Consider the following 24,656-nt stretch of genomic DNA (forward strand, 5'->3'; position numbering starts at 1 on the left):
TGGACTTTCCTCCTGTCTTCGCCGTCTCACCTGACCTCCCCAGCTTCTCAGTCCTCCGCTGCACCTGTCAAACTAAGTGCCGAACTGATGCCCTATCTTGCATCTTCAGTCAATGTATTCGCACATAAGGTCATTCTAATGCTGGGACAGTGTAATTGGGTTTAACACCACAGCTAAATGAATTGACTAGCTCATCTAGATATACTGTAGATGTTGTATCTTATCTGACGGGCTTCTGACCTGGCTGTCATGATCTGTTCTTCGTGACCAAGGCTGCGTCTGAAATGGTACGCTATCCCCTATATAGTTCCAATTGGCCCCGGTCAAATGTAGTACACTATATGGTAATAGGACGCTGTTTGAGACGTAGCCCCGTGCCCTGTCCTTCTGTTGTTATTTTCCCCGACAGTATGTTTGATCTCTCTCCTCTCTGAGTTCCCATCCTGGGTCTTCTTGGTAACCGTTGCATTCCCCCCCAAAAAACCCTGAGCGGGTTCAAATGAACGCATGCTTTGCTATAATATAGCCCCCTCTGCAAATTAAAGTAGCAGTAATCCATAATCTCCCTAGTAAATTCCCTTCTGAAAAAACCCCCATCAGGAAATACAAAATAAGTAATGAGATGAGAGTAAGCAGTTTACAACGATGGCAATAACAAATAAAATGGATGGGCTGAATTTTGGGGACCGGGGATTTTCATGGTGATATTAAAATATTGGGAGGGTGGTCTGTAGGGCAATGTTATGTAAACTGAGCTGGGGGAAATAGAGCTGTTAGGGAGATTCACAACATCACAATAATAGCCTCACACTCCAGGCCCCAAAATGCTTAAAACCACATATTACACATTCATATGCATATTAGACGTTCACATTATCATAATGTATTTAGGTTATGTTAAATTATAGCTGGCTAATTTGTGTCCTTTTAGTCCACGAGTAATAGCTATGAGTATAAAACCAAAAATAGATATTTTTGCTCATATAATACATTCATTGTTGAGTAGAGCTCTGACAACATAACTCTAGCACCCACCTGAGTGACAGTCAGTATGACAGCCATTTTGTGCTGCCGCTGACACACTCAGCCCAAATCTCAGTGTCCACAAAGAAGAGGGAGAGAAGGGCCATTTCTGAGACAATTTAACTCACAGCGCGGATTACTTTGCAAAACACCCCAGATTGAACATTTAAACCTTTCAATAAGTGATACGGGGATTTTGACTGACTTAGAAACTCACTTTCACCTCCCATTGGAGAGAGAGAGAGAGAGAGAGAGCGGAGGAATGAATTGGAGAGACAGCCTTCTACTGTATAGTGTCCTGTAGGCTTGCCCTTGGTTATACCCCTGCTCTGCCTCCCTTCCCCTGCACCCCTCCCCCAGACTGTCAGTGTGTGTGGCTGTCTGCTGGGGCTGATAGAGAGCAGCAAGTCATTACACACAGAGCAAGGCCTAATTACACCACACTGGCTCCCATGTAACCTGCCAACAGGGTCACTGCTCTTAAAAGTGATGGCATTACGGGACCAGCCACACAGACCAGGCCCGGGAGATAAGGAGCTAGCACTGAATAACACGCCATGCTAATGTGTGCGCAGCATGTGTGCACGGCCATTGTATGTGTATAGACTACGTTGTTGTCCGGTCTAAGGGTCAGAAGAGATAAGCTGTGAAACCTTCCTATAGAGATGTCCACCACCACAAACCCCTTGTTCTCTAGCCGCCCCCTGCCTGCCGATGGCAGAGTGACACAGTAAAGTTCACACTGAGAGGAGATAATGCCTCCATATTGAACATGGGGCCACTTTTACACCTTGCCAGACAGTCCCCCTCAAAATGGACAGTTTCCATGGAAACGTGGCACTTAATGACCGTTAACAGAAAACGGCATGAAAAAGCGAGAGAATGGGAGAGTCAGAAAAAGAGAGAGAATGAGAGAGTCGGAAAAAGAGAGAGAATGGGAGAGTCAGAAAAAGAGAGAGAATGGGAGAGTCAGAAAAAGAGAGAGAATGGGAGAGTCAGAAAAAGAGAGAGAATGGGAGAGTCAGAAAAAGAGAGAGAATGGGAGAGTCAGAAAAAGAGAGAGAATGGGAGAGTCAGAAAAAGAGAGAGAATGGGAGAGTCTGAAAAAGAGAGAGAATGGGAGTCAGAAAAAGAGAGAGAATGGGAGAGTCGGAAAAAGAGAGAGAATGGGAGAGTCAGAAAAAGAGAGAGAATGGGAGAGTCAGAAAAAGAGAGAGAATGGGAGAGTCGGAAAAAGAGAGAGAATGGGAGAGTCAGAAAAAGTGAGAGGGACAGAGGGAGATCCTGTGGAACAAAGGAAGCAATTTAGCATCGGAGGACAGCGTGAAGCCTGATTATGTCGTCAGTGTAAATGATCATGAATTTCCCATTGTCCAGCTGGGCCAGATGAATGCTGCTTACCCACTCGCTGTTGAGAGAAGATTTAACCACTCCACTGGGCACCCCCGCAACAACCCCCATGCTCTGTCAATAACACTGCACCCGTATTGCACCAACTGAGATATGGGGGGGGGACATGCCTCTCAGTTGTATAATAACCAGCACCAATACTTCCTTTTTCATTAAAGACAATTTGCACGCTGAGCTCCATCCAGTCGAATTGTGAAACAGACAAACAATAATGCAACCATCCACAACAATCCTACATGTGTGGTTGATTAGTTTCCAATTCCATTTGAGTAAACAACACCAGTCAACAGGATGTGTTGTTGTGAATTGTGGAACATTACTTCTCCAATGGTCCCTGCCCCTAATCTCCCATACACACCTAGAGTCCAGGCTATGGAGAAGTCACACGGAAGTAAATAAACAAACAATGATTATCACACAGATGACCTGACTGAAGCAGCTGCTCCCTGCACCCCCAGAGTTCCTCCAACCCAATGTTCTGACACCTCCCAGTCAAGTTCAGTGAGCTGAAGGGGAATGCTGTGCAATTGTATGGTGAAGGGACGGCCCGGTTTCCACATAGCTGGGCCCAATCACTCCCATCAACCCAACTGACTGTTTAGTTGAAAGCCTGCACTTAACTCTCTGATCACTTACAACAGCAAACAATTACACATCCATTAAATCTGTGAATACAAAAGCTGGTAGCAAAACAGTGGTGCTCAACAGATCAGGTTCATTCGTTAAAACATTTCCAGAACCTTATGACTCAAAACACGGGTACGCCTCGATGGTTATTCCCTAAAACTCACAGAGTGGTAGCTGCCTGGAGGCTTCCGGCCCCAACGTTTGGACACCCATGAATTAAACAAGAAATAACGTGAGTTATATTAGAGTGAGATTTATCAAATAAGAATAAAAAACAAAACAGGAAACATCTATGAAGTGGGTGTGCTTTGTTAATTGCCCACATTCGATGAATTCATCGTCAAACATGGGTGAAAGAATGACACATAGAAAGTGTCTGTCATGGATATCTGCTGCCCACAGCCTCATGGTAATAAGGCAACTTGTTAAGAGAATAGAACTGAGAGCGGAATTATTCCAGGCTTTCAGACGCTTTTGTTAGCCTGACAATCCTGAAGGCGGACCAAAAACCTCTCATTTGAGGGGTAATGTCGTCAGCCATATTCTTTGAATGGAAAATTCCTTGAGTTTCGTTGAGAGACAGACGGTTTGGAAGAACAGGAGATTGGAGAAAAGCTCAAAGAGAGGACTTCAATCTGAAAGTTGTGTGGATTAAACGAAGACAACATTAAAAGACGGGCCTGTCAATCAGCATTTACACAAAGTCTCTGTGATGGTGTAACAATCAATGCCTTGAACCGTGGCTGCTCTTTGAAAAGCTCCACAAACACACCGTCAAACTGGGGATTAATGGTGGGGCCTGGATACCATGTTATCACAGGACACACACAAGCTGGAGGTGAATAGCTACTCATAAAAACACAAACAAAAAAAAACAGTTAACTACTTTACCCGGTAACCAACCACACACACACACACACAGCAGAGTAAAATAACGACGGTATTATGTGGCTCAGTTGGTAAGAGCATAGTGCCAGCAGCACCAAGATTGTGGGTTCAACTCCCATGGGGACTGTGTTAATGAATACAAAAATGTAGGTGTTCAAATACTGTTTGTTACAGTACATTCGATGGTAGGACTTAGTGTGCGGTTGCCTGAACGATGGCAGTTAAACATGATCCTCTTAGAGCCTACAAAGTTTCTGCTTTACTGACCAATTTCCTAACACTACAGACGCAGACATTTCAGAAAATAGTCATTCTCCAAGCTATAAGTTTCAATTTCCACTGTATTCAGCCCGTCTCACAAGGTCTTGTGTGTCTGAGAGAGAAAGAGACTGAGCATGGCTACATGAACACTACTACAATTTATATCCCACTACTCAAGGTAGAATTACGTCTGTTTTAGTTGTACAGCAACAAATGATTTCCAGCGAAATCAAAAACGAATGTTGTGTTTAAAGAAGAGTGACATACACACTACTGACTACGGCACAATGACTAACCAGTAACTGTCTTGAAAACACAGAATTCACTACATCCTGAGATGGCAGTAATGTTATGAAAGCAACATTCATGTAAAGTAGGGCTGGGCGACATGGTCAAAAAAGCATATCACAATATGGTTCACATTTTTGATTGTATTTTAGGTATGTTAATAATAAAAGTTCTACATGTGCTTTATGAGTAGTGAGTGATCCTAGGGTGGTAACACATACATTCTAAGTGCTTTTAATGGGGCTTTCTCCATTCTAATTGTTTTATACGGTTCAATTCAACTTCAACCAAAAGTTGGAATATAGATTGACATGACAATGAATGAAAAAGCCAGGGAGAGGTTATTGTGATAGGGTAGAAACCAAAGTGTTGGTCAGTGGACCTTAATTAGATGTAACATTAAATATGGTATCTTACTTGATGTAGACAGAGATATTGGATGTAATGACGAGATGCTTGTGTCTCCGCCCTAACAATGGGTTTCGTTGTCCATAGAGCGGAACGGCAGGCTGTCAAGCTCCCGCTTATTTCTCTCTTTGGATTGGTGGATACATCTCATGTTTGAATACTTTTATGAATATTCGATGAGGGGTTTTGACGTCAACCGCCTGTATTCAGCGGAGATTAAGATGCTATGCTCGCCTCATGAATATGCATAGACCATCTCGAATTTCAACAGCAACAACTCTGATATAAAGTGTTTTTTCTCAAAGTTGTCTGGATGTCAAGTGCATCAATTTATATCAGTTCCCTCGTAACAAATAAATAAGCCAACGTATAATTTTTATCTTGACTAAATTCGACACTCATTGTCCCCATACAAAACTCCTCACTTACTTAATATTTTAAAATATTTTAAATGTAACCTTTATTTAACTAGGCAAGTCAGGTAAGAACAAATTCTTATTCACAATGATGGCCTACTGCAGTGACGCCTCTAGCACTGAGATGCCTCGTAGACAACCACTGAGCCACTCGGGAGGCCTGTTAAGCAGATGAATGATCTGCTTAACGTGGACAGATTTTGGGCGGAGTAAACCACTCTCGCTTTGCCTCTTCCTTTCTGATGTAGCTTTGGTGTAGCTAAAATATTCATGCTTAGCCTATTCCTCTTTGATTTAGAACATAGCATTGCAAAAACAAACATGTTGCTGTAGGCTAGCCTGACGACTCACACTAAATTCTTCTGCTCTGTCGTTCGAGACATACTTTAGTCTGAGACTGCCACGATTGAAGTTGTTTGTGGTGAAAAGGGGCACGAGGGGCTTTGTACAAAACAAAGTCATCAACGATTGGATAGTGTGTTCCCTGCTTTACCCACATGTGTTCTGGCTCTGGCCAAACCCATCGATTTCTGGACCAATCAGACAGCCCCGAACGGGTTCGCATTCGGTGAAGAGTCAGAGAGGTACTCAGATCGAGACTCATTGTGGAGAAGAAACTAACATCCGGGGCGTGGCATTTGGCCGGAGCAACAAGTCTGGGTAGCCAGGCAAGAAGATCTAGGCCTACACCAGCACTGGTATCAGGCAGTATTAGCTAGCTACGTTTGCTCTGACTAAGTACATTTAGCTAGCTAGCTGGCAAACTAGTGACTAGCATTAGAGACTAACACGATTTGTTTTGCCACAATTTGCAAAGAAAAGACAAACTGTCTGTTTGAAGACAGTCAGATACACAAACGAATAGTGTAAGTATAGAATGTTTGTAGGATTTATATTAAGAAGCAAAGGGGAAAGCAGCGTCGTTGTCAACAACATCTAGTTGCATCTGCAACATTGACCATGCAGACTGTCACTGCAAGTGTTTGTGACTCGTGGAAGAGCAAAAAACGCTCTTCTTGAGTGACAGGGGGCGGGGCTTGGTGTGTGTGGAAGGAGAGAGGGCGAGAGGGCGATTCAAGTAGCAACGATAAAAACTGACATTCACACGGCGGAGTGACATAACACTTTTAATCGACCAAACATTGAAATACCCTTATACAAAGTAAAGCAAAAACCCAAACTGGTCCGTGCATCAATACCGGTATACAGTAAAGTATAGTATACCGCCCAGCTCTAATGTACAGAGTTGAAAAGCTTTGTTGATCTTAACCCTGGCAGACAACTCACACAGAGGCTCTAAAAGTGAGTCACACACCAGGCGGTTACTAAAAGCTGCTCAATGCTCATTTGAACACTAAAGACACTCATAATGTATTTCAACATGCCTTTGGAGACACGAGACATCCTCACATTACAGTCACACATTCGCAAGTGACTAATAGCATTTCAAACAACAAAAAACTAAGAGAACCGAAGGTGTGTGTGTGTTTGCGTGTGTGCGTGTGTGTCATATTGACTGGTTTGGCTGGTAGTCCAAGTGCAGCACAGCATGGAATCCCAGCAGAAAGCTTCACAGCTTCACATATTTAACACTGAATTTAACAATACAGATCCCTGGAGGCTTGCCACAGCCTACAACATGGGCAAGATAGTCTCCCAACCACCTTCACCTCCAAAACCTGTGCCCAAATAAAACACATTATAAGGTAAAAAGAGGGATTCTACTACTACAGTATAACTCTCTCCTCTCCCTATCTCTCTCTGTCTCACACACACACACACACACACAAACAAACACACACACATTATATTATACAGCTCAATCAGTGCTCAGTTGACTCGGTTTATCCTCCTCTTTCTGCTGCTAAATCCCATCCAACACAAACAGCTTTATCCCTTCCCTAGCTGGGCAGTCCAGTGTAACTACGCCATTTTTATCTGGAGCAACTGTAACCGCACACATACACACACGAACACACACACACACACGAACACACACACACACACACACACACACACGAACACACACACACACACACACACACACACACACACACACACACACACACACACACACACACACACACACACACACACACACACACACACACACACACACACACACACACACACACACACACACACACACAGGCACAATGTACTGTACAAACACACACTAAGCAGTTCAGGCTGCTACAGCTGAATAATTCATATGAGGAGAATTTACCAACACTAGGCATCATAAGAGACGGGCCCAATGTTCCCAGTCACATGGCACATCGGCTACAGCCCTAAAGCATGGCGCACATTTAGCCTTTTCCTCTAAACAGCCTTTTCTTCTAAACAGCCTTTTCCTCTAAACAGCCTTTTCCTCTAAACAGCCTTTTCATCTAAACAGCCTTGTCCACCAAACAGCCTTGTCCACCAAACAGCCTTTTCCTCTGAACAGCCTTTTCCTCTAAACAACACAGGTTGAGATGGTCTCTGGTTTTATGTAACTAACGTGGTAAGAAACCACAAGACCCTCTCCCTGAGCCTGACACTAACACTAAGAAAGCATATCATTGTGAGATGGTCAGTTCTAAAAAGGCAATTCCTCAAGATTAAGCGAGATTACATTGAAAGACTGTACAGTTTATCCCCTGCCCTATCCGATCAGCTTTGTAATGTGTAAATGAATCTAAGACTGTTTGCTGTCTGCTGTGTGTGTGCGCACATGTGCGTGTGCGTGTGTGTGTGTGTGTGTGTGTAAGCAATATAGCAATACAGACACATGAACAAAAGTTTCCTGGTATTACTAATAGAGGAAACAGAAAGAGAGGAAGTCGGCGAGAGGAGAGGCTAGACGAATGAAAAATAAATGTGTTTACCGAATAGCTGTCATGGAAGAGTAAAGTCAGTAGGATGCAAACGAAAGAAGACAATACATCCTACAGTTGGCCTATATGGCTACTCCTCATTCCTCACACAGATAGAGAACCGAACTCCTCCCCTCCTTCTAGGACTGCAACGGTCAACATTAAAACCATTACGGTACATCCTTATAATCACCACCATCATCACCGTCATCTTCATCATAATAACACCACCCTCATCTACGTTATCACTTTCCTCACGCAGCAGAATAACTCCGCCGGGGGGAATTGAAGTTGCCCAGATCAATAAGGACGGTATGAAATTAAATGAGGTTGCCAAGATGAGGTGAAAATGTGAAGCAGATGGATAGGAAGTAAAAGAAGGTAAACACTAGGGCTGGGAATTGCCAGGGACATCACAATATGATATTATCATGGTACTTAGGTGTCGATATGATATATATTGCCATTCTCACAAATCTCACAATTCTAGATGTATTGCTATTCGATGTTCCGAACATACTGCTCACCATGTCTGCTGCAGAGCGACAAGAGAGAGCCATGAGAAAACGAGTTTTGATCAGTCATGGAAAAAAGTGCAAAAAAAAACAGTTTTGGCTCATCATTCAAAAGAAGATGGAGAACAAGCTAGAGAAGGAGACATTTGGTGCAGGTACAGACGACTAGCGCTAGCTAACATTAACTACCTAACTATGTTCTGTATATATTTTTTTATCGATACTTGGAGTCATAGAATCAAAATCAGAAACGCAACATGGCCTCCAACGTCATTTAGTAGAATTATTATTTTATTTTTTTAATATATATATATTTTTACATTTAGTAGAATTTGGCAGTACTGTACATCCAACTGGCATCACAACTGACCACATGTAACCACACCAGCCCAGGACCTCCACCTTTATTTAACTAGTCAAGTCAGTTATGAACAAATTCTTATTTACAACAACAGCATAGGAAGAGTGGGTTAACTGCCTTGTTCAGGCGCAGAACAACAGACTTTCACCGTGGGGAGTCGATCTAGCAACCTTCCGGTTACTAGTCCAACGCTCTAACCACTAGGCTACCTGCCGCCCCTGGTATGGGCAGGCATAAGCTACGGACAACGAACACAATTGCATTTTATCGATGGCAATTTGAATGCAGAGATACCGTGACAAGATCCTGAGGCCCATTGTCATCCCATTCATCTGCCACCATCACCTCATGTTTCAGCATGATAATGCACGGCCCCATGTCGTAAGGATCTGTACACAATTCCTGGAAGCTGAAAATGTCCCAGTTCTTCCATGGCCTGCATACTCACCAGACATGTCACCCATTGAGTATGTTTGGGATGCTCTGGATCGACAAGTATGACAGTATGACGAGTATGTTCCAGTTCCCGCCAATATCCAGCAACTTCGCACGGCCATTGAAGAGGAGTGGGACAACATCCCATAGGCCTCAGTCAACATCCTGATCAACTCTATGTGAAGGAGATGTGTTGTGCTGCATGAGACAAAAGATGGTCACACCAGATACTGACTGGTTTTCTGATCCACGGCCCCTACTGTTGTTTAAGGTATCTGTGACCAACAGATGCACATCTGTATTCCCAGTCATGTGAAATCCCTAGATTAGGGCCTCATGTATTGATTTAAATGAACTGATTTCCTTATAAGAAGTGAAATTGCCGCATGTTGCATATATATTTTTGTTCAATGTAATGTCCAAAAGTAATTTTTGGCTGTAGGTAATAATGCAAGAAACGTTCTGAGCAAATAATGTAAGAAATGACACAAACGATACCTGCACTTTCACAGAGACACACGATACCTGCACTTTTCACCGAGACACACGATACCTGCACTTTCACAGAGACACACGATACCTGCACTTTCACAGAGACACACGATACCTGCACTTTCACAGAGACACACGATACCTGCACTTTCACAGAGACACACGATACCTGCACTTTCACAGAGACACAAGATACCTGCACTTTCACAGAGACACACGATACCTGCACTTTCACAGAGACACACGATACCTGCACTTTCACAGAGACACACGATACCTGCACTTTCACAGAGACACACGATACCTGCACTTTCACAGAGACACACGATACCTGCACTTTCACAGAGACACACGATACCTGCAATTTCACAGAGACACACGATACCTGCACTTTCACAGAGACACACGATACCTGCACTTTCACAGAGACACAAGATACCTGCACTTTCACAGAGACACACGATACCTGCACTTTCACAGAGACACACGATACCTGCACATTCACAGAGACACACGATACCTGCACTTTCACAGAGACACACGATACCTGCAATTTCACAGAGACACACGATACCTGCACTTTCACAGAGACACACGATACCTGCACTTTCACAGAGACACACGATACCTGCACTTTCACAGAGACACACGATACCTGCACTTTCACAGAGACACACGATACCTGCACTTCCACAGAGACACGCGATACCTGCACTTTCACAGAGACACACGCTACCTGCACTTTCACAGAGACACACAATACCTGCACTTTCACAGAGACACACGATACCTGCACTTTACCTGCAATGTAACCGAGCCACGGCAAACAGGTCCTGAATATATACTTCTTTTGAAGTGTTTCTCTCTCACCGAAGGACAGCGATTCGGAGCAGGGCAATACTCCATCTGTTCATTTCAATATGAATGGGGCCTGTGAGTTTGGGCAATGTGGAGCTGCAGTGATGTGAAATTGTGGATGGCGTGCAGAGTGGCCCGACACGCAGGGTTAATTTAGACTGCCTTTGATGTCTGTCTGTGTGTGAAATGAGCCTGGTGGTCTGGACATCACACACACACACACACACACACACACACACACACACACACACACACACACACACACACACACACACACAGTACTTAAAGATTACACACTCAAAATTATAACACAGATGCACACACATGAATTTAACTATACTACCAACAGTGTACAACATACAGTACACTACACATATGAAAGCTTACTGTAAAATATCACTGACATTACATTATAATGCCAACTCACTTTAAGATACTTGAACCCTTGAACATTAATGTAGCCTACAATCACATGGCACAAACATGTACACATGACAATGTGAGCTAATCCTACTGCCAGTGGTGGAAAAAGTACCTATTTCATACTTGAGTAAAAGTAAAGATACGTTAAAGAAAATGACTCAAATAAAAGTGTCACCGAGTAACATACTACTTGAGTAAAAGTCTAAAAGTATTTGGTTTTCAATATACTTAAGTATTAAAAGTAAATCTAATTTCTAAAATATACTTAAGTATCAAAAGTATAAGTATAAATCAAAGTATAATTCCTTATATTAAGCAAACCAGACAGCACCATTTTCTTGTTTTTTAAATTTACGGATAGCCAGAAGTACACTCCAACACTCACAATTTACAAACGAAGCATGTGTTAAGTCAGTGACTTTTTCCACATTTTGTTACATTACAGCCTTATTCTAAAATTGATAACATAGTTTTTTCATCAATCTACAGACAATACCCCATAATGACAAAGCAAAAACAGGTTTGTAGTATTTTTGGGACACTTATAAAAAAATATATAATATGACATTTACATAAGTATTCAGACCTTTTAGTCAGTACTTTGTTGACACACCTTTGGTAGCGATTACAGCCTTGAGTCTTCTTGGGTATGATGCTACAAGCTTGGCACACCTTTATTTGGGGAGTTTCTCCCATTCTTCTTTGCAGATCCTCTCAAGCTCTGTCAGGTTGGATGGGGAGCGTTGCTGCACAGCTATATTCAGGTCACTCCAGAGATGTTCGATCGGCTTCAAGTCTGGGCTCTGGCTGGGCCACTCAAGGACATTCAGAGACTTTTCCCAAAGCCACTCCTGTGTTGTCTTGGCTGTGTGCTTAGGGTCAATATCCTGTTGGAAGGTAAACCTTCACTCTGGAGCAGGTTTTCATCAAGGATCTCTCTGTACTTTGCTCCGTTCATCTTTGCCTCGATCCTGACTAGTCTCCCAGTTCCTGCCGCTGAAAAACATCCCCACGGCATGATGCTGCCACCACCATGCTTCACCGTAGGGATGGTGCAAGGTTTCCTCCAGACGTGACGCTTGGCATTCAGGCCAAAGAGCTCAATCTTGGATTCATCAGATCAGAGAATATTGTTTCTCATGGTCTGAGAGTCCTTTAGGTGCCTTTTGGCAAACTCCAAGCGGGCAGGAATGTGCCTTTTACTGAGGAGTGGCTTCTGTCTGGCCACTCTATCATAAAGGCCAGATTGGTGGAATGCTGCAGAGATGGTTGTCCTTCTGGAAGGTTCTCCCATCGCCACAGAGGAACTCTGGAGCTCTGTAAGAATGACCATCGGATTCTTGGTCACCTCCCTGATTCTCCCCCGATTGCTCTTTTTGGTGCGGCGGCCAGCTCTAGGAAGAGTCTTGGTGGTTCCAAACTTCTTCTATTTAAGAATGATGGAGGCCACTGTATTCAATGCTGCATAAATGTTTGAGTACCCTTCCCCAGAAAATGAAAGTCTGTGAAATTCTCTCACAATCAGGATCTGTGACTCGACACAATCCTGTCTTGGAGCTCTACGGACAATTCCTTCAACCTCATGGCTTGGCTTTTGCTCTGACATGCATTGTCAACTGTGGGACCTTATATAGACAGGTGTGTGCCTTTCCAAATCATGTCCAATCAATTGAATTTACCACAGGTGGATCAAGTTGTAGAAACATCAAGGATGGTCAATGGATCCAGGATGCACTTCAGCTCAATTTAGAGTCTCATAGCAAAGGGTCTGAATACTTACGTAAATAAGGTATTTCTTTTTTTTTTTTAATACAGCTGCAAACATTTCCAGAAACCCGTTTTCGCTTTGTCATTATGGGGTATTGTGTGAAGATTAATGAGGATTTAAAAAAAAAATCTGTTTTAGAATAAGGCTGTAACGTAACAACATGTGGGAAAAGGGAAGGGGTCTGAATACTTTACGAATAAGTAGTACTTTAAAGTATTTTTACTTAAGTACTTTACACCACTGCCTACTGTAGGCTGAGAAGACTGCAATACAACTGTAGTATAATTTTGTTCTGTAATGCAGTTTTACAGTCATATGTGTAAGCTGACTGCCTTCTCAGCCCACAGTATGATAAGCCCTCATTGTAATGTGTACATGTTTGTGCCATATGATTGTAGGCTGCATGAAAATGAAAGTCTGTGAAACTGCCTTTTCAGATTCTCTCACAATCATACATTTATTCTATTAACTGTTTGCAATATTTGTAAACATTTTCGTGTGTTCATTAATAAGTGCATTTTTTTAAATTTACATACAGCGAGGCTTGGACGTCTAGTTGGTTCGTCAGGTGCTCACATTAGTCTAGAAGTGTGTTGGGAAGTTGTGCTAAACATGAATACTGCATGAATATTCTTACAGTTTCAGAACTCCAACAGCACAACCTAACCGCCTCAGATAGACACTCTCTCCGATAGTCTGTCCTTTGTGCACTAATTCTATTAAAGAAGAATAGGCTGTGTGATGTTGAAGGTTAAAGAGCCTCCATTGGGTTAAACGAGTTAATCCCCGACAACAGTGATAATCCTGCGCACCAAAGACTATGTTCTGTTCTGTTACCGTTGGTTTCCTTTATCAGGTGTTACTTTATCTTTGTGGCACAAATTAGCGATGACAACGGCATGAGAAACCGTTCCCCACATGTCACATCATCAACATAACAGGGAGGTCCACCTGAACTAATAGCACTAGTCTGCTAACATAAGAACAATAGCGTTTCCGGGAACGGCTGGGTTGCGATACAGGACCAGATTAGGCCTATACTCTTATCCTGCTATTTAATTGGCTGTTTTTTTAATCATGCCGTGTTTCTGGAATACAAATGTCTTACGTAATAACTTGGTGTGTCGCAGTTAGGGTTGCAAAGGGTCGGAAACCTTACGGTAAATTTCCTGGGAATTTTCCATAGGAAGTTAAGCCCGGGAATTTTGGGAATTTTGCTTAAATTCATCAAAAAAGTTAGCCCATAACAACAAACCTTTTTTGTGGGATACACATAAGGCAATTCTAGGTCTTGTGGCATATTTTGGTCAAACTATCCCCAATTCAATGGAATTGCAACCCTCTGCATGGTGCATTCTTCCATCACATGTGCAGTGCACTCTTCCATCACATGTACAGCTGATTCTCAAGATCTTGCACACTAATGAGATGCTATTGAACCCACACTACTACACTGTCTGAGCCAAGGACTGCATGGTTTCTGGTAAGTTTTGATTACAATACTGGATGGGGTGAATATATTTTAAATGACATACATTCTTTTTTGTTAACTAGTAAATAGTAGCCTACAGCAAAGTGTGTTTAAATAATTTCTAACTTGTTAACAATTTCTGCTAGTTAGTTTTTGCTACCATGTGGGTTTTAGCTTGCTTGAGCCTGCAAACTGAGGAGTGTTAATTCACATGTTTCCATACATGTTTCATTTTAAAACATTTATCTTACAAAGGAGTTGTTTAGTCTAACCGCTTAACTATTTATCTGTACATGGAATTGTATTTGTGTTTTTTTTACTCATTTTTTTCTAATCTTTACAGGAAAATGCCACAGGCACTATCTGATGTGTGGAGACATTTCATTGCAGCTAATCTAGAAGGAAAAGCTGTGTACATTTGCAAATACTGTGCCAAATCATATGTGAAGAATGCAACAAAGATGCAGAATCATCTGGCCAAGTGCATAATGTTCCCTCAGCGCTCACAACAAGCAACCTCTGACAAAAGTCCCTCTACTTCTATTCGAGGTGAAAATGATGAAGCAGACACCTTATCAATAGCAACATCTCATGGTCCTCCTGGAATCAGATTTTTTTTTACTCAATGGAGGAACGTAGTCAGAAACGCTGATGAATGTCTTGCTCGAGCTGTGTACGCAACTGGTTCACCTCTGATGCTTACAGGCAATGTGTATTGGAAGAGATTTCTGAATGTTCTTCGCCCAGATATACACCCATCCAATCAGACATGCTTTATCTAGCAAATCATAGAGAAAGCAGACTGTATTGCAATCATCTCTGATGGGTGATCGAATGTTCGTGGGCAAGGAATAATTAATTACATAATCTCCACCCCTCAACCAGTATTCTACAAGAGCACAGACACAAGGGACAACAGACACACCGGTCTCAGTCTGCCGATATGGACAGCCCCATCAAGAGGATCCTCCTGGATGATGTGTTTTGGGAGAGAGTGGTAAGCAGCCTGAAACTCCTGAAACCTATAGCAGTAGCCATTGCACAGATTGAGGGAGACAATGCCATCCTGTCTGATGTTCAGACTCTGCTTGCAGATGTAGGAAAAGAAATCCGTCCTGCTCACTTCACTGTTGCTCCAAGCAGAGAAAAAGCGTGAAGACTTATGCCTGAAGCCCATACATGCCGCAGTGTACATATTGGACCCCAAGAATGCTGGCAAGTGCATCCTGTCCGGTGCAGAGATTAACAAGGCCTATGGTGTCATCACTACCGTGTCTCGCCACCTTGGCCTGGATGAGGGCAAGGTTCTTGGCAGTCTGGCAAAGTCTACTTCCAAGCAAGGGCTTTTGGATGGAGATGCAATATGGCAGTCGTGCCAACATATCTCATCAGTCTCCTGGTGGAAGGGACTTTGTGGATCTGAGGCTCTTTCCCCTGTTGCCTCCATCATCCTCCAAATCCCACCAACATCAGCCACCTCAGAGCGCAACTGGTCCTTGTTTGGGAACACACAGACCAAAGCACGCAACAGGCTGACCAATACAAGGGTTGAAAAATTGGTGTCCATCCGGGCAGATTTTAGGCTTTTTGAGCCTGACAACGAGCCATCCTCAACAAGGTATGAAAGTGACAGTGAAGATAAGGCCTCAGAGTCTGATGTTCAAGAGGTGGACAATGAGGAGGTCCAGGGAGAAGACATGGAAGCCTGAGAGGAAGACAACCAAAGCTTTAGTTTCTAGACTATCATTTTACAGATGTATATTGAAAACGTTTTTGGGAGATGCGATGGATCATTGGGGATCATTCAATATTCCCTTTCTTTTGTTGTTCAGTGAAATCATCCCATGTGAAGAGTCAACTCATTTAATTAAAGTTCAATTCGTAACTAAATTGTTTTTTAAAATTTCTATTGGAAGGATTTAATCATTTGCAATTATGTCTACTTATGATAAGGTAAAAGGTTTATGTTTCTGTCTCCATATGATATGGTAAATATATCCAATGCAAAAAAACATCTACATTTAAATGGTATTCATATTAATTTGCATATATTTCCGTTAATTCCCATATATTCCCGTTATTTCCCATATATTCCCATTAATTCCCACGGAATATTCCCCAAAATGTGCAGCGCTGGTCGCAGTAATCAATGCCAATAACATCTCTGGGAAGGGGTAACAACAATTGAATTTTGGAGAATGCTTTGCCCAGCTTTCAGGGAACATGCTGTCAATCAATAATTACTACATGATGCTACAATGTTGCAATTCACATTCCACCAGGCTCCAGTATTAACACGGCAGAGGAAGCCGGTAAACTTCTTGACATTGAAGAAATTCAAGCTCTAGTAAAATTACAGGGACAGAATGTGTGGATGTGGGTATAACTGATAACAGAATCAACTGTATGCATCTGTGTGTTTGCAGTGAGGTTGTTAGCAGTGAGGTTGTTTGCAGTGAGGTTGTTAGCAGTGAGGTTGTTTGTAGTGAGGTTGTTAGCAGTGAGGTTGTTTGCAGTGAGGTTGTTTGCAGTGAGGTTGTTTGCAGTGAGGTTGTTTGCAGTGAGGTTGTTAGCAGTGAGGTTGTTAGCAGTGAGGTTGTTAGCAGTGAGGTTGTTTGTAGTGAGGTTGTTTGCAGTGAGGTTGTTTGTAGTGAGCTTGTTTGCAGTGAGGTTGTTTGTAGTGAGGTTGTTTGTAGTGAGATTGTTTGTAGTGAGGTTGTTTGCAGTGAGGTTGTTTGTAGTGAGGTTGTTTGCAGTGAGGTTGTTTGTAGTGAGGTTGTTTGCAGTGAGGTTGTTTGTAGTGAGGTTGTTTGTAGTGAGGTTGTTTGCAGTGAGGTTGTTTGCAGTGAGGTTGTTTGTAGTGAGGTTGTTAGCAGTGAGGTTGTTAGCAGTGAGGTTGTTAGCAGTGAGGTTGTTTGTTGTGAGATTGTTTGTAGTGAGGTTGTTTGCAGTGAGGTTGTTTGTAGTGAGGTTGTTTGCAGTGAGGTTGTTTGTAGTGAGGTTGTTTGTAGTGAGGTTGTTTGCAGTGAGGTTGTTTGCAGTGAGGTTGTTTGCAGTGAGGTTGTTTGCAGTGAGGTTGTTTGCAGTGAGGTTGTTTGTAGTGAGGTTGTTTGTAGTGAGGTTGTTTGTAGTGAGGTTGTTTGCAGTGAGGTTGTTTGTAGTGAGGTTGTTTGCAGTGAGGTTGTTTGTAGTGAGGTTGTTTGCAGTGAGGTTGTTTGTAGTGAGGTTGTTTGCAGTGAGGTTGTTTGCAGTGAGGTTGTTTGTAGTGAGGTTGTTTGCAGTGAGGTTGTTTGTAGTGAGGTTGTTTGCAGTGAGGTTGTTTGTAGTGAGGTTGTTTGCAGTGAGGTTGTTTGCAGTGAGGTTGTGTGCTTAGTTGTAATGTTGGTACGGGTTGCATGTGTGTTTTTCCTGTGTGGTGGTGGTGTGTGCATGTAAGTGTTTGTGTAACACAGCGATTGTAATGCCAGAGCACAAATCCCATCAAACAACAGAACCCTGGGAATAGGGCCAGAGGCAAAGATGAGAACGGGTCCAGCTTGGAGCCAGAGAGGAGAGGAGAGAGAAGAGGAGAGGAGAGGAGAGGAGAGGAGAGGAGAGGAGAGGAGAGGAGAGAGAGAGAGAGAGAGAGAGAGAGAGCTGAGGATTGAAATTGAAGGGGCGGTATTGCTTCAAAAACACTTTTCAGATTGAAGTTAGAATTGCTCCCGGAAATCTACATCTATATAGGTTTGAGGCCCATTCACCTCAAACCAATGACGAATTGATTAGAAACATCAACTCCTACTGTATGATGAAATAACTGCAGGTGAAGGAGGGAAAGAGAGCCACAGCGTGTGACCAAGCCTCACACTTACGGCAAACTCACTCGCTCACTTACATGCAAACATTCACACCCTCTTAGACATAAACAAGAAAGTAGGCCTCAACAGTAGTACGGGAGGGAGGAGACTGACATGGAGCATTTCCACCATTCTGAGTTCCTCGCGAGTTAATCCTGTATTTAGGCCTAATTATCCCCTTGCAATTTATTTGTTGGTCATTATTGTTTTCTAAGCATCTACTGTTCATTTACAGTGTCATGGTTTCAGTTCGCTAATAGGCTATTGCCGGTTTATGTCGTAGCAATTTGCAAACATTTGTTTTTTTCACTATTTCATGTTTGGTTCTCGGAGTGGATGCGGAGTTTAGGAGCTCATGAACATTCACAACCACTTATCAGGTAGAAGTTTCCTTTCTTTCATTTCATTTTCATATCGTTATTCATTTGTTTGTCTTGCCACACTTCCACCAGCTGGTCGTGTGCTGGAAATGGCTCCGCTGTGCATTCTAGACCGCGCCTGAGTGCGTGCCAGGTCGTGTGCTGCGCGCTCCACTATATTCTGTTGTATTGTTTGGTTTGGAATTAGATCTAAGCATGTAATTAGCGAATAACATTGTTATCAAAGGTAAATATGTTAAACGAGTGTATACCCAGGTTGATGTCGTCTTTCGACACATCAGTATTAGAATGATGTATTATGGAATTGTGCCAGTTTATATCTTTATTCATATTTAGATTTGTCTCCCTAGATTGTGGGCCACATTGGTATGCTCAAAGGTGTACGTGGCCATGGGGGAGTGCTAAATGCCACTGGGCACCAGATGGTTCAAATCAACATTGTTTCAACGTAATTTGTCAACGTATTGCGATGTGGAATCGACGTAGAACATTCAATGGATTTGGAAAAAGTCAAAATTATGTCATCATGGTAACCAATTTCGACATCAACTAACCTTGCATAGGGTATGTTGAATTTGTACCTTTTAAACAACGTCAGATCTTCAATGTAATATCCAAAAAACTATAGGCTGGGCAGCACCTCCTACTGGAGAGTTGATCTATCTACGGCTATTCCTTCAGTCTCCCATCCAGGGTTTAAACCAAGCCCAGCTTCGATATCTGTCACTGACTATAACCAATGTGCTATCATGAGAATGATTGTTGATTAATTTCCACTTTATAGATTTACTCTTGCTATCAGTCATTCCAAAGAGTAGGTTCAACAGAGCAAATGGAATGTAACCATACTTTGTCAATCATACTGTACATTGAGTGTACAAAACACCTGCAAAGCAAATCAACGTTTATTTGTCACGTGCACCGAATACAACATTACAGTGAAATGCTTACTTACAGGCTCTAACCAATAGTGCAAAAAAGGTATTAGGTGAACAATAGGTAAGTAAAGAAATGAAAACAACAGTAAAAAGACAGTGAAAAATAACAGTATCGAGGCTACATACAGACACCGGTTAGTCAGGCTGATTGAGGTAGTATGTACATGTAGATATGGTTAAAGTGACTATGCATATATGATGAACAGAGTAGCAGTAGCGTAAAAGAGGTGTTGGTGGGTGGTGGGACACAATGCAGATAGCCCGGTTAGCCAATGTGCGGGAGCACAGGTTGGTTGGGAAAATTGAGGTAGTATGTACATATGTACATGAATGTATAGTTAAAGTGACTATGCATATATGATAAACAGAAAGTAGCAGCAGCGTAAATAAGGGGTTTGGGGGGGGGGGCACACAATGCAAATAGTCCGGGTAGCCATTTGGTTACCTGTTCAGGAGTCTTATGGCTTATGGGGTAAAGACTGATGAGAAGCCTTTTTGTCCTAGACTTGGCACTCCGGTACCGCTTGCCATGCGGTAGTAGAGAGAACAGTCTATGACTGGGGTGGATGGGGTCTTTGACAATTTTTAGGGCCCTCCTCAGTAACAGTAGCAACCGTTTCGCTTTCGCCAGTTTGGAATGACTTATGGGGAGTCTGGTCAGAGCCTGGTAGACACCTGTACCAAAGGAGTTATATTGGCAGGAATGCCCCATAGGCATATTCCTTTAGGTTTTGGACCATTTCAGTGTTTTGTTTGTTTTGACCGTTTTTTTGAGAGAAAAACAATTGTAAATACATTTTTGTCAACCTTAATTTTTGTAACTTATTATTAAATAAACCTACTCCTGATTTTGCACCTTTCATTTGCCTCCTGCTTCATCATGCCCTTAAGAACGTCACCTGTTTCACAGAGACGCAACCCTTCTCTCAAAGGGAAATATCTGTCAGCTGAGCTCAAAAACATGGAAATCAGAGAAAGCTACACTTCAAAAAACAGTTTGCTTCCAGACGAGGTGAAGGGGAGAAGAGATGTGCAGCGTAGGCACAAAAAAAACACTCCTGACAAACAGTGGGCTTTTAACAGCATTCTAATCCCATTCTGACATATTCTACTATATTGTCTTCCTTCATCAGAATGCACCATGGTCTTTCTCCCCCAGAGAAACCAGAAACAGCAGGATGCATATGTGCACAGTTCGCCTCGCATTTATCCAGCAGCCATTAGCTACACATATGTGCCCCCGCAAAGTACCATTAGTTAGTGAACTTCATAGATTAGGATACGCACAGCTCTGTGCGATGCTAAACGAGGCTCGCCGGTCATGATTTAAAGGAGGAATATCCTGGCCCTAACGTTCAGTAAAGCTACTTTTAAAAAGCTTTATATGGCAATCCGCTATGCTGGAATCAAGCAGAGCAACAAATGATGTATGATGTTTATTATGTGTCCAGAAATGACATAACACCCCATGTTGGCAGCATACAGTACCACATGGTGAGCACTATCCTCAAATCTCCCTCTATTGATTTCAGTCAGCTGGCTTAACTCAGCCATGAGAACAAGGCTCTGCTAAGAAATACACGGACGTGTTAGAGATGAGCTGCTGGACCCACAGCTGTGGGTTTGAAATGCCGAATAACATTATAACTCTTGGAATGAAGGGGGAAAAACAGGTCCAATTCAACATTATTCAAAATATTCAACAATACCAGCAGCTCTGATTGTATCAATCAAATGTATTTCATGCACAAATGCCTAGACACATTTGTTTTTGAGTGTGGTAATAAGGGAAATTGACCGGATCTATTGTATGCAGTCTGGAAATATACAATTTCACTCCTATAAAACCAGACAAAATGTGCTGAGCCTTCAGAACAGGTACCCTAGGAATCAAGCCATTCTCAGAAAGCCAATAAATACTGGTAAATATAATGAACCTGTGTCTGTGCTCCCTTCTGTTCTTCTGTCATCTGTGAATGTGCCTGAGAGTAATGCTGTTTACCATCTCCCAGACAGGCAGGGCATCGCCAGCACTCCCATCCCAGCCATCTTGTTCTTTGATGAGCCTCTGTGAGGAGGACAGTCTGTTCGGTATGTAGTTACATTTAATAGTGTTTTTTTGTACTTGAATATAACGGAATGCTAGCATTTGGTTAGAACATAGACACAGACACACACAGACAGACACACACAGACAAACACAGACACACACACACACACACACCGCATCTCTGTAATGCCACATTCTGTACAAACAGCATACTCTGTGTACACCATCCACTGAACTGACCCGACCCTGAGCTGCAATCATGGTGACCCATTAGGTACTAAGGAATGACACATTACTGTAGGGAGGTACTAAGGAATGACACATTACTGTAGGGAGGTAGTAAGGAATGACACATTACTGTAGGGAGGTACTAAGGAATGACACATTACTGTAGGGAGGTACTAAGGAATGACACATTACTGTAGGGAGGTACTAAGGAATGACACATTACTGTAGGGAGGTACTAAGGAATGACACATTACTGTAGGGAGGTACTAAGGAATGACACATTACTGTAGGGAGGTACTAAGGAATGACACATTACTGTAGGGAGGTACTAAGGAATGACACATTACTGTAGGGAGGTACTAAGGAATGACACATTACTGTAGGGAGGTACTAAGGAATGACACATTACTGTAGGGAGGTACTAAGGAATGACACATTACTGTAGGGAGGTACTAAGGAATGACACATTACTGTAGGGAGGTACTAAGGAATGACACATTACTGTAGGGAGGTACTAAGGAATGACACATTACTGTAGGGAGGTACTAAGGAATGACACATTACTGTAGGGAGGTACTAAGGAATGACACATTACTGTAGGGAGGTACTAAGGAATGACACATTAGTGCAGGGGGGTACTAAGGAATGACACATTACTGTAGGGAGGTACTAAGGAATGACACATTACTGTAGGGAGGTACTAAGGAATGACACATTACTGTAGGGAGGTACTAAGGAATGACACATTACTGTAGGGAGGTACTAAGGAATGACACATTAGTGCAGGGGGGTACTAAGGAATGACAACATTACTGTAGGGAGGTACTAAGGAATGACACATTACTGTAGGGAGGTACTAAGGAATGACACATTACTGTAGGGAGGTACTAAGGAATGACAACATTACTGTAGGGAGGTACTAAGGGATGCACTCTGACACCTGCAGGGGTGGGCTCCAAGTGCTTACCAGTCTGCTAAGAGAGAGAGAGAGAGAGAGAGAGAGAGAGAGAGAGAGAGAGAGAGAGAGAGAGAGAGAGCGAGAGAGACAGAGACAGAGACAGAGACAGAGACAGAGAGACATAGAGAGAGAGAGAGAGAGAGAGAGAGAGAGAGAGAGAGAGAGAGAGAGAGAGAGAGAGAAAGAAAGAGAGAGAGAGAGAGAGAGAGAGAGAGAGAGAGAGAGAGAGAGAGAGAGAGAAAGGAAGAGAGTGAGAGTGAAAGAGCGAAAGAGAGGAAGAGAAAGGAAGTTAGAGAGAGAGAGAAAGAGAGAGAGAGGAAGAGAAAGGAAGAGAGTGAGAGAGGGAGGAAGAGACAGAAGGAGGAAGAGAAAGGAAGAGAGAGAGGGAGGAAGAGAGCGAGAGGGAGGAAGAGAAAGGAAGAGAGAGAGAGGGAGGAAGAGACAGAAGGAGGAAGAGAAAGGAAGAGAGAGAGAGAGGGAGGAAGAGAGAGAGAGGGAGGACTTAAAGCTGCAATATGTAACTTTTTGGGTGACTGGACCAAATTCACATAGAAATGTGAGTTATAGATCTGCTATTCTCATGGAAAGCAAGTCTAAAAAGTGGTAGATCTGTTCTATGCACGCTCTTTCTATGCTTGCCATTCTTAATCTATGTTTTTGCTTATTTTACTTCCGGTTTTGTACACCAGCTTCAAACAGCTGAAAGTACAATAATATAATGTGTTATGGCAACAAAATAAATCACAGACGGTATAACGACTCTCTAGACTATACTTGCTTGTTTTGTCACATAAACTGAAATTAGGCAAACTATTAGAATTTTAGCAACCAGGAAATGGCAAAGCGATTTCTACATAGTGCATCTTTAAGTGTGTTAACCCTTGCAGGGCTGCCGGTCCAGAAGGCATCCCTAGACGCGTCCTCAGAGCATGTGCAGACCAGCTGGCTGGAGTGTTTTATCCCAGTCTGTTGTCCCCACATGCTTCAAGATGTCCACCATTGTTCCTGTACCCAAGAAAGTGAAGGTAACTGAACTAAATGCCCTGTAGCACTTACTTCTATCATCATGAAGTGCCTTGAGAGGCTAATTAAGGATCATATTACCTCCACCTTACCTGACACCCTAGACCCACTAGAATTTCCATACCTCCCCAACAGATCCATGGATAACGCAATCGCTATTGCACTGCACACTGCCCTATCCCATCTGAACAAGAGGAAAATCTATGTAAGAATGGTGTTCATCGACTACAGTTCAGCCTTCAACACCATAGTGCCCTCTAAGCTCATCACTAAGCTCAAGGCCCTGGGTCTGAACATCGCCCTGTGCAATTGTGTCCTGGACTTCCTGATGGGCCGACCCCAGCTGGTGGAGGTAGGCAACAACACCTCCGCTACGCTGATCCTCAGCACGCCCCACAACGGTGCGTGCTCAGCCATGACTGCGTGGCCACTCAAACTCAATCATCAAGTTTGCAGACGACAACAGTAGTAGGCCTGATTACCAACAACCATGAGACGGCCTACAGGGAGGAGGTGTGGGCCCTGGCAGAGTGGTCCCAGCAAAATAACCTCCCCCTCAACGTCAACAAAACCAAGGAGCTAATGATGGTGGACTTCAGGAAACAGCAGAGGGGGTTGAAAGATTCAAGTTCCTCAGTGTGCACATCATTGACAACCTGAAATGGTTTGGTCTAATTGTGTTGCTATCCTGGGGCTCTGTGGGGTCTGTTTGTGTTTTGCGTTTATTGTTTTGCATTG

The sequence above is a fragment of the Salvelinus namaycush genome, chromosome 20 (assembly GCF_016432855.1).
Source record: "Salvelinus namaycush isolate Seneca chromosome 20, SaNama_1.0, whole genome shotgun sequence".
Lineage (NCBI taxonomy): Eukaryota > Metazoa > Chordata > Actinopteri > Salmoniformes > Salmonidae > Salvelinus > Salvelinus namaycush.